This window comes from Calonectris borealis, chromosome 1, assembly GCF_964195595.1.
Source record: "Calonectris borealis chromosome 1, bCalBor7.hap1.2, whole genome shotgun sequence".
NCBI classification, from domain to species: Eukaryota; Metazoa; Chordata; class Aves; order Procellariiformes; family Procellariidae; genus Calonectris; species Calonectris borealis.
Window position 1 is genome coordinate 93,652,975 of NC_134312.1, and position 11,358 is coordinate 93,664,332.

Sequence of the window (11,358 nt, forward strand, 5' to 3'; positions counted from 1 at the left end):
GCTCCGCCCCGCCGCCGCCGCCGCCAATGGACGCCGCCAGAGGGACCCGGGGGCGGGGCCCGGCGAAGGGCGGGGCCCGGGGGGCGGGGGGCTGCGGCGCCGGCGGCAGCGCGGGTCGGTGCGGGGCTGCTGGGTCTGCAGGCGTGAGCGCGCGTGGGCATGCACGTGCGCGTGCCCGTGCGTGCAGGTGTGCAGGCGCGTGCGGACACACCTGCACGCACGGGCACGCGCACGTGCATGCGCGCGCGGCCCCGCCTGGTGCTTCAGGACTTCCCCGCCCCCCGCGCCCGTTCCCTGCGGGTCCCGGCTCCTGCGGAGGCCCGGCCGCCCAGCCGGCAGCGCCGCAGCAGAGGCTGATCGGCCGGGCGCTGAGCATCGCCTGCCTCCCCTCCTCCCCCGCCTCCTCCTCCTCCGGGAAGTCGTCCTGCTGCCCCGGCCTCGTCGATCCTACGCTTGTACCTTGCAGGAAAACAGGAAGAAAAAAGGAAAAGGGCATTTTAATGCACCATTAAAACTATCGTTTTAATCTGCTCTGTGATCCCAGGTAACTCACGTTAAAAGTTACACGTGATCCTTGCCTCCACGTTTCCAAAGGATATTTAGATTAACTCTGAATTTTCTATTTGGTTGCAGTATTATATTCCACGTATTGTCTTGCCCTTAAGCTAGATGTTCTCTCAACTTTAACTCCCCCATCCTTTTTCCTTTAGGGTCTGGGAATCGGGATGAATGCACATAAGCTGGGCCTCTCCTGGTACCTCCGAGCAGCTGCATGTTCCGGAGGTTACCTGCAGGAATGACCTGGCCTGAAATTGAGGACCGTCCAACCAGCCAACCTCAGCATGCTCTTCTCAGACCTCAAGGAGAAGTAGCCTGGCCACCCTCATCTCCTACCCTCCCTAAGCCGTTAAGCGAGCACTCAGGGGACAAGTCGTAATGTGGCACCCTTCTCCAAGTGATCCATGGCTGGGACCCAGAACCAGCCCCTGAAGCAACCAAGAGACCTGCTTTTTTAGGCCGTCAGCCTTAGCCTACTGGAGCCGCGCGGGGTCCACACAGGCCAGATACCCCCAAGGTCAAGCCACCATTCTCAGCAGTGGCTGAGCATGGCCTCCTTAGCTGTAGGCATACGACCAGACTTCTCAAAGCCGTGCAGGCTCGTGGGTTAAAGAGAAGACAGGTATCATGCAGGAGGTATAGAGAGGTCGTGTGCCTAGAAGGCTGTGTGTGTTTAACTGGGAGTGTCCGGCTTGCCAAACGCTCCGTGACACGTTATGCATGATCAAAGGGAGCCAGGTGTGCCACATGGATTTTCATCCTAGGTTAGGAGAATCAGCTCTTAATGGCATTTATGTGATCGAAAAGGGCTGATCAGCTAGAGGGAAGAGGATAAACGGCATCTTTCTTTTCTCCTTGGTGTCTGGTCAGAGCTGGTCTTTTAAAGCAACCTGCTGATGGTGGGTGATAACAAAAGCAAACACGGACAGCAGTATCTGATACCCAAGTGAACATCATCTACTCTGCAGGGAGGATAGTATCAGTTACAAGTTAAGGTGGCTGTGATTACAATCAAGCCAATAAGTAGACGAGCACTGCTGGAGGAAAAAACACCCATTTTTAACTTCCAGACCTCAGCGCAGTTACCACTGTAGCCAACTAGGCAGTTTCTCTCGGCTGCTGGACTGCCAGGTCTGCACTGGCCACTGGGGAACTGAACCAACTCTCCTTCTCATGCCCTGGGTGCAATTTATAGCCCAGGTATGCTACCCTACAAAGGGCAGCAGTTTGGGAATTATGCGTGGGTACGTGGTGGTGTCACCCAAGCATGAAGTCTACTCATCAGACAGCCGACCCTTGGAGGCCGTGTCTGGCATTATTCACGGGCCAGGACTCAGCTCAGCGAGTCTGCAGAGGAAAACACCACACAAGTTAGTCCAGGTCACATGCGACAGCAGCAGTCGGTGCAGCCCTCCCCTCCTAGCCTTCTGCCCGAGCAATGGGGTCATCCAAAATAAAGCAGGCATGGGACATTGAGGCAGGTTCATGGTGGTATTTAAATCAGGGAAGATTTGAATGGGAGTACACTCTCCCACAGCATTATTGCCTAAGACCACGGACAATGACTTTGGAGAAAGCAGCTAGAGAATATCTGAATAATTGTATCACGATTACACAGTAAATGTGTAAATGGCCACCCAGAAACACGATCTTCCTCTGAGCACATTCTCACCATCACTACAAGCTCTAGTGGTGCTGGTGGAAGCTGAGCTGCAGGAGCTCCTGGCTTCATCAGTGTTTGTTTAAGGATCACCAGGAAACTCTCCCCCCCTCCTGCAAGCATCTGTATTTCTGTATAAATACACAGAGAAGTCCTGTTGGGTTGGCAGTGGCCAGTGATACCAAATCTCCGTGACTGCACAGGCTGGGGTGTGCAGGATCTGGAATAGGCAAAAGGCCCTTCATGAGGGTTGCACACCGTTCCTGCACACTCTTCTACACGCCCGAAGCCTCAGTCCCATGTGTGCTCAGGACACGCACTTTACTTGATGTCGGTGAATTATCCTCTCAGAATCGGCAGAACTAATAGGCAACGGGGTGCCAAATTTTATTCAAATTTACTGTTTGTTTGGCTGCTCAGATATCAATCAGGCCGTCTCTAAGGCTACCACTATATGATCTGATTTTTTAAGGCGATAAGGGCCTGAGGCAGTGTTTGAAACCGCCAAGAACAAAATGTGCAAAGCGATCCATGTCCAGGAGATTAGCTGCAGGAGGAAGGACAGGGCTGGGGAAAGCTGTGCACTGGCACCTAGGAAGGAATGACCTGCAAGGTGGAAGTTGTTAAGGGTTTATCTCGCTGCCCTGAGGAATTAGCATGTGAGGAGCATTCTGATTTTCTCTGGTGGGTTTGGGCATAGCCACCAATGAGATCCCTGCTTCCTTTGAGTCTCCTGCCTTGCAGGACTGGGAGAAAGCACCTAGGGCAAGGACAGGTGTCTCACTACAGGGCAGGAGGGTGGACAATTACTTTTGATGTAGCAGCAAAAGAGAAGGGCCCGGCGCAGAGCAAAGCAAAGTGAGGATTTGTCCAGCTTGGTAACTCTTCTGCCCATTAGTGCCATTTATCGGGGAAAATGAGACTGTGCAGCTGATGGTCACAGGCAGGAACTTTGGGTAACGTGTAATCTGGAAACATCTCTGAGGATGGCTGTGGATGATGCTGCAATATGCAGCAGAGGAAGGAGAGAGGCATGCCCAGGGGGGAGGGACTCTCACAGACTGCGGGACCAAGTGCTAATTATAAGATGACAGAAGTGTGCAAAGTGGCCTCAAGTAGTTACTATTCGTGGGCTGCCATTGCAAAGAAACGGGGCTGGGCCTCCTCGGGCTGGCATGCGCGGGAGCTGGAAAAAGGGCAGCTGCTCAAGAGCTTGGCACCAAGCCTGCATCACACACAACAGGTGAGAGAGGGCGAGGAACAAAACAGGCGACGAAAGCTGCCGCAGCCCTGCAGACTGCGAGTGAGAGGCCAGGTGGCACACGGGCATTTTACACCCCTCTGGGAGCTGCAAGGGGCCTCGAGGGGGAGAGGAGCGACCCTCGAGAACTGCCCTCAGTGTCCCAGCGAGGCGAGTGCTGGCGTGGGGTCCCCGCACCAGCTTCCCTGTCCTGCAGGGCACTGCCTTAGGACCATCCTCCGATTTTCTGCCTGGGAGTTTCAGGAGAAACAGAGTCTGCTCAAGCAGGGTCTGTAGTCTCCCAGAACACAGTATGACAAAAATAGCTTTCAAGTCTTCCTCCTTCCCCTCCTTGTCCCCCCCACAGATGTGGGGTCACTAGGGATTAGGCTTATAGACATAGGCGGTTGGTCCTCTGAGCACAATGACTGCATTTGAACAGATGAATTGCATATAGCTGTGCAAGCTGGGGTAACTTAAGTTCAAAAAATTGTGAACTGGTAGGCACTGGGAAAGTAAATATATATAGAAATAACCTCCCCCCAAATCCAGCCACGGGGCCAGTATTCTCTTCTTTAATATCAGTTTGATAATTGTGTCATATAACTTGTGGGGGTGCCTGCACAGCTCACCCTTGGCAAAATAATGTGGAAAACAACAGCTGTTAAGATAGGTAAGTGAGTGTAAACAGCGTGTGCGGATGGAAAACCCCAAAGTGTCTGAGAGGGCATTTGCCCAAAACTGATCTTGCTGAAGAGGCAACCAACCATCAGTCCTCAACTAATCATGCTAAAGAGGATGGCAGCCATCAGCTGGATTAAACGGTAACCAGGGAATGACAAAGACAATTTTGAAACAAAGAACGAGTTGGTCTGAAAAGCTGTATAAAAGAAGCATAAAAATTTGTAATGGAGCAGGGAAGGGCCTCGGGCTGGGAAGAGAACAGCAGTCAAAACCCAGTCCGGCACATCACAACCTCTGCCAAGACCAGAAGCAGCAGCTTCCCCATCCATGAGACACCGTCAGCAGCCGGCACCCAGCGCGTGGCCTGACCCTGTAGGGTGCAGCATGTAGGGACCCACACTTCGGGTGTGTGTGGGTGACCTGCTGGGGTACCTTCCCACCAGCGGGTGCATTAGCTGATTGTCGGGCGTAGCGTGGGCACCCCTAGAGCTGGAGCGGCCACAACCCCAGTGGGAGCGGGGCGTAAGCGGGGGGACCCGCACTCCCAGAAGGGACCTCCCTGCCAGTGAGCGAGAGGTGGGTGCCTGCGTGGGTGGGATGAGAACTTCTGAGGATTAGTTACAGAAGTGTGTTTAGGAACTTGCAGGAATTTATTAGTGTTTTCTAACTGTCTAACGTTGTGGTTGAACTGCTGTATTGCTGACATAGATCCTGAATGTATAGTTCACTGATTGTCAATTACATGTCCTTAATAAATCAATAAAACCATTTCAATCCTGATTTGGTTAAACCTACATGAGTTGAGCCATTTTTCCCTGCAACAATGACCAACTGATACAAGTTTTTGACCAATCCTGGCAGGAGAAGGCCCATATGCTCAGCGATTGAGAAAATATTCACTTTGTGTTGAACTGGAGACTAGGTACCAGACGAGGCATGGTTTCTGGGGTGGGCTGGCTGGCAGGTAGAGACAAGAAAAGGGGGATGCGATAGAGACAACGTGCTGTGTGCCTGCTGTTTGATAACTGGAATAAATACTTCTGGTGGACGGTATAGAGTTCCTCTGGCTAAGCACAGCCACCAGTAGTGAAACCTGCCAGCTATCAACACTATTCTGATGGAGGCAAAGGCAACTTGTGAAGGCAGCAGAAGTCAAATCATATTGCCAGAATTTATCTTTTTGGCTGATGCAGGAAAAATGACTCTCATCTCCTCACTGAAAATAATATGAAAATACTTTCTTGCACAAAATCCCCCCTGTTTTCCTTGGCACATTTGGAAGTGACCGCCACACAGGGAAAAAGCATTACCCAGGAACTAGCTATGAACCTGGCAAGAACAGCACATGTTTTGTGACAACAGGCACCTGGAGCCCTTACTGGAGAGGCAGCCGGCTTCCTGGTACACAGCCACCGAGCTCGGGCAGCTACGTGAGCTCCCGATGCAACCAGCAGCTGTAAGTCTGGGGGACTGATTTGGCTTCACCCCTGCTGGTCCAAACAAAATGGTCCCCATTCGGCTCCCACTGGATATAGCAGCACTATGCACCATTAAAACAGGCCGTCATTAGTTTTCTGTCTTGGCAGCAAGATCACAAGGCTTCACTCCCCACTCGCTCCTAACCATGGTTCGTGAGGGGTTTCTGGTGGCAGGTTGTATTTGGGCACCAGCCTGCTCGGTTGCCTCAGTTAAAGCTCTGCTGTCTCCAGGGCCAGCCAGTCTGGGACGTTCCAGCATGAAATGAAGTTGAAGAACGAGAACTAAATAAACTCCAAAACTATTTTGAGGACTGCTCTAATAGAGTTGAAAAAGAAAAACAAAATCAGAGTGGAAAAACATTTCTATCTTTAGCCATCAGGAGCAAGACTTACCTAAGCAACACCACACAGCAGCTGGCAATGGGAATGGCAAGTTAGGGTTCGACTTGTTCCTAAACACCCTCTTTTAATTGTTCGGTCAGGGCCACAGTGGGATGCTACATGATTTACAGTACCTGCCAGAGGCCCTTCTCCTTCTCCTCATGGGAGGTCCTTTCCCTAAAACAACTCACAGATGTCTGTGATAATTTTAAAGATTACTCCAGCATTGTCTACACTAAAAGTTCTTACCGACTGAAGGTAGATGACTCTGCAAACTGGGAAGCCTGCTGTCCACTGTGGGCTTCTTGGTGGTCTTTGCTTTGGTTTGGGTTGTCTGGTTCCACTGCAATGTCCTGCCATGACCAACACTGCACCCTCACCTGCAACACAGTAACACAATACATGTAAAAACCAAACACATTTTGACTGGAAAACCTCTCTCCAGTCCTCAACATCCAGTTATCATGACAAAAGACATCATGCAGCTGTGGTGGGAACTGTCTGTCTTCATTCCCCTGATGTAAGGGGTGCTTCGTAACCACGTTGGAGTCTGAAATTCCCTTTTCTCTTTTAACCAGTCCTGCGCGGACCACAGCACGTCACACAGCCTGACAGGCATTCGCATACAGGCCAAAGGAGGCAGACACACATCTAATAGGAGTTTAAAAAGTATTGAAGTCTTTCTCATTATAATCAGGAGGAGTTAAGGACCTAACCTGTGTGGATGACTTGAAAAGCTGGATGGGCCTCAGTTTGTATTTTTAGATGCTTGTGTACCTTGAAAAATCTGCTTTGACTTTCCACAGTTCAGCCTTTCTGCTCAGATAGCCAGGATACATTTGACATGGACATTTGTACCAGAACCGCATCAAAGCGGATCTGTTCTGCAAAGGTCTAACGGGAGCTGGGCACTTGTGTCACTGTCCACAGATCCACCAGGAGTTTCTCAGAAACTATCAATTCTGGCTGAATAAGACACCACAAGTTATGGGTAGAGGGAAGAGAACACCATAAGCAACCAACTCCATCACATCTGGTCTAACAATGGGACGGTAGAGGAAGACAGCGAATGTGGTGATGCTGCTGTTATTTACACGAGGCGATACCTTTGTTTTTCTGTTATTTAAACCCTATTTATCAGCTGAATAACACAAACCCTTGGAGGATATAATTGTGACAAGACCCCCAAGTCAGCTAGAGTTTTGAGTTGCGCATTTTTTCTCATGGGAAACTCTCCAAAATACCAACATGCAAATCTGTTCTTCTGCATGTTGAAAGTATTCCCCAGGCAACCAGGACCGGGAACTGAATAGAAAATCCCTTTTCTCCCCACCCATATTTCCTTTTGAAAAAGCAATCATTACTGGTAATCAAAGATTAGTTACTATCACCTGATGTTCAAAGCACTTCACAAATGAACACTCAATACCAAAATGGCCTTAGCTAACCAGTTTTATTATAAGGTAGTTTTGTCGATTGTAAGAACATAAGACTGGCTACACCTGGAACTCACCAAAGGTCCATTTGATCCCGTATGTCTTCTCCAGCTGTGGCCAGTAGCAAGTATTTAGAAAAAGAGCCTAAGAGCAGGGCAAGTACAGAGTGACCAATGTGGCCTCCCAGGTGCCAGCAGCCTGCTGCGTCGGGATTTCCCAAGCCAGGGAGTACGCTGACAGCTAAGTAAACTGGGCGTAGTCCCACACCTAATCTGTGTCTCACCTTGGAGAAGCAGTTTGTATCCGGCACGTTGCACCTCACCCTCCAGCTCGGGGGTGTGACTGCAGGCTCTGCAAGTTCACCTGAGTGAGCTTTAGAGGCCAGCAACTGCACAGAGGTGAGGGCAGGTCTCATAGCCACACACGGGAACAGCTATAGCCTGCACTGGGCTTTGCACTGATACGTTTCATTATGGTTCAGCAAGATGGTTTAAAGCTGTCTCTGGTCTTGCTATGTAAGCTGCCACCAGCCTCAGGGGGCCCACAGATCAGCCTTCCCATGAGGCATGCAGTAACAAGCGGACCATAGACTTCAGTGGACACACGGTAGTGCATCTGATGAATGAGGTACCTACCTACGTGTTCATCTTACTGTCACGGTGGTATTTGAGCAGTCACCCACATATGTCGACACCACCAAACAACATACTAACCTATAACAAGAGTATACAAAGAGCTCTGAATGTTTGACTTTGAGCTCCGTCTTCAGATGCAGCCTCCTAGCACATGGGAATTGCCTCTCATTTTTCAGTCGAGATGACCAACTGAGGTGGCCAGCATGTCACCTGTGGTGACCCACTGACTCACAGTCCTTCCTTACTGCACTGTGAGAAGAGGCTTGCCACAGGGAAAGACACACTCTGCTAGGTACATACATAATTTATAAGTGCTAATTAATTGAATAATGGGTTGGTTAGCAAAGCCCCTGGTCTATATTGTATTCAAACTGCCATCTGGAAAAAGGCTGGTTAGTAAGATGGGTGCTCTCTTAAACCTGATACCTTTGTAAGAGAATCTGTCCCAGCATTACTAATGAGAGAGAATTTAACAGTGCAGATGTACATTTTATTCTCCAGGAGAATATTTTTGAGATGGCAAATGTTTGGTCATTGGGATGGTGATCAGTGTGCTTCATTCCTGTGACAAGCAGTCGGATGAACATCCTGTTATAAATGGAAAGCAAATAGTTTACGCGAAGAGCTTTAAATGTCATCAGTCTCTTAGAAAATGCATGTCAGTAGGTCTCATGTGACTCTGAAAGCAGTGTGGCTGTTTAATGTAACTTTTGCCTCCACCTAGGGCCGCTGGGTGCCTACGACTGAGAGCAGCTATCTTTATACTGACAGCCTTGCTTGAGGTCAGGGAGGCTCTGACCTGCCTCTGAACTGAAAGCCTGAAGCACTGGACAGATACTGATGTTTCAGTTCTTCCACATTTATCTCAGGGATCAGGTTTCTAGGAACCTGCTGCAGCTGAGTTCCCATAACGAAATGGCACAGGAAAGTCACCCACATCAGGTGCTCACAACGGGCCTGCAAATCCCTCTCTCCCCTCTCGGCTTCAAAGCACATTAAAGAGTAAATGCGTATACATTGTTACGGCCCCATTTCTAGCAGGTAGGTACATGTGGTGCATGGGAAGCTGGTGGCAGAAGAAAGAGCAGAACCAGTGTTTTGCCGCCTCGGGTACAGCTTCATGCAGGTGACGGCACCGTCCTCGCTAGCCGGCAGGCGTCTGGGAGAGGGGCGCAGCTGGGAGCCTCGCACAGAGCCACGTGCAGCTGCCCAAAGCCTGCGTCTGCTGCACTCACGAGAGAGATCTACGCACGTCTTGCCCCATGCCTCCCACAGAGCAACGCGCTTTCTAGGTATTCATGAACTGAGTCCAGCAGCGTCGCTTTTCTAAGGTAGAAAGGTCCCCATTTCGTCAGTGGGAGAAACTATGGGTTTGCGTACATAGAGACGCTCTGGAAACCTAATCTGAATGAGCTTTGCAAGCTGACGAAACTTTTAAAAAATTAAATCGCATTAAGGCCCCACGTGGGCATTTTAACTTGAAGGTATGTTCATTCTCCGCAGTACACTTCACCTCCAAAACTAAATTGAAGAACATTTAATTTAGCCCACCCTAATTCTTACTGAAAGTGTCCACTTTAATGCAGTTGATTCACCTATTTGAAATTCATGCTTTTAGTTCATTTAGATGTCTTTTTCCTCAGTTTTCTTTTGTAAAGAAGCCATTCAAGAGGGAGAAAAAGGGACTTGTTTAGGATCGTCCAAAAGAAGTGCCAGGAGCAGAAGTGGGGGAGCCCAGACGTACACAAGTATTCGGGGAAGCGACTTTTCTCTCCACTACCTTTCTATCATTGCTGGAAACGTTTTCTGCGGATCTAGCCCTGCTGCACTCTTTTTCTACCCCTACCACATCAGGCTTTGCAACAGACCCGAACAGCAGAGGCAAGACAGGAAGAGCGAGCTAGCAGGTGCCTTGTCTGGCTGCAAGCAACTGTGTAGAAAATTCATGAAAATGCCACAGTCCTTCAAGACCACAAAGTCTGGGGTTCATTTATTCTGCCCTTCCAGCATAACACAGTATAATTTCATTCCATTACTTCTTCAGTCAGCCTGATCGCTCATCTTTGACTGGAGCGTAGTCAGGTATTTGCTGCAGTCAAATTGTTCCAGGTATTTTGTTGGATGCGTGTTTTCCATTGAAACCAATTTTCCTTTTAGTAAACTACTTTTTTATAACCTTTTCCCCTGTGACAGACATGCCTTCCTGTGCAAATCCATAGTCATTGCTTTCTTGGGGATGCAGCTTTGGTCTATAGCAGCTTAAAAAAAAAGGAGGGGAAAACCCCATTCCTTTCCAGGGGTCTGAAATTATTACACCAGCGTGAATGCAAATTTCTCCTAACCTCAAATACCTCTCTCTTATTGTCACTGCTATATCTAGGTTCTTGAGGACATCCAGCAGCTCCGTTTGTCTACCTCACCATGTCAGCAAAGCAGCTGGAAGAGGAACACCAAAGCCTGAGAGCTTTGCAAGTTGGTCCCAGGAGAACCTGGTGGGCAGCTTCAAGGCAGTTGCATGAGCCATGAATTTAGCCTTTTCTCTTCCCCTACCCAAATGGCAGCGTGAGGTTGGGCAGTGCAGAGAGATGCCAATACACATTGGAATAAAGCATAAAAATGAGCAAGACAAAAAAATGGAGAATAGCCTCTATAGGGTAGGTAATTCACTCACAAATATTTTAGTCTTATCAGACTAGACTCACCATGCTGCACTGTCTCAGCCTTCTGGGATCATCAGTAACGTTCAGAACATACATATAAGAAGTTTTCTGGTGCTGGATCTTAACACGATACATGATAAGGACAAGAAGCACTATTTCTTACCTTTTCCTGAGAGATGGGGAAAAGTGACTTGACCTTGGTCACACTAGACAGTTGTTTACTAGAGAACTGAGGGCAACACCCAGAAGTCAAATGATAGTTATAGTATCTTTGGCACCCTGACTCATAGACCCATCTGGCCAAAGCTCACGGGATCCACAGCAGAGCTGGGCGCAGTCATTAGGTAGAGATCTGTGGACATGATCTTCTCTTGCAGCATTCATAGATACCCACCCATCCCACCTTCTCTATTGCCAGGATCCCTTGGGCCTGGACCTTTCCTCAGGCTGCCAGTCCTCTATCTGGAAAACTACGGCGCTCTGACAAGCCATGTAGAAACAATGTTGGAGTCATCATTAACCTGTCAGGGACCTATGCCCAGACCTTTATTACAGTACCCTTACATGAAGCTGAATCAAACATAGCATATTCAACTGAGTCTATGACAATGCATTACATTTGCCTG

General features: G+C 49.2%; 1 long non-coding RNA gene across 1 annotated transcript; it reads right to left on the reverse strand.

The window, feature by feature from the left end:
• Positions 1 to 394: 394 nt before the first annotated feature.
• LOC142091771 (uncharacterized) lies at positions 395 to 10,972 on the reverse strand. Its single transcript, XR_012676876.1, has 3 exons — positions 10,896 to 10,972; positions 6,251 to 6,381; positions 395 to 459 (listed from the first exon to the last, which is right to left on the reverse strand). It is a non-coding gene; the product is annotated as an uncharacterized LOC142091771 (long non-coding RNA).
• Positions 10,973 to 11,358: the final 386 nt, after the last annotated feature.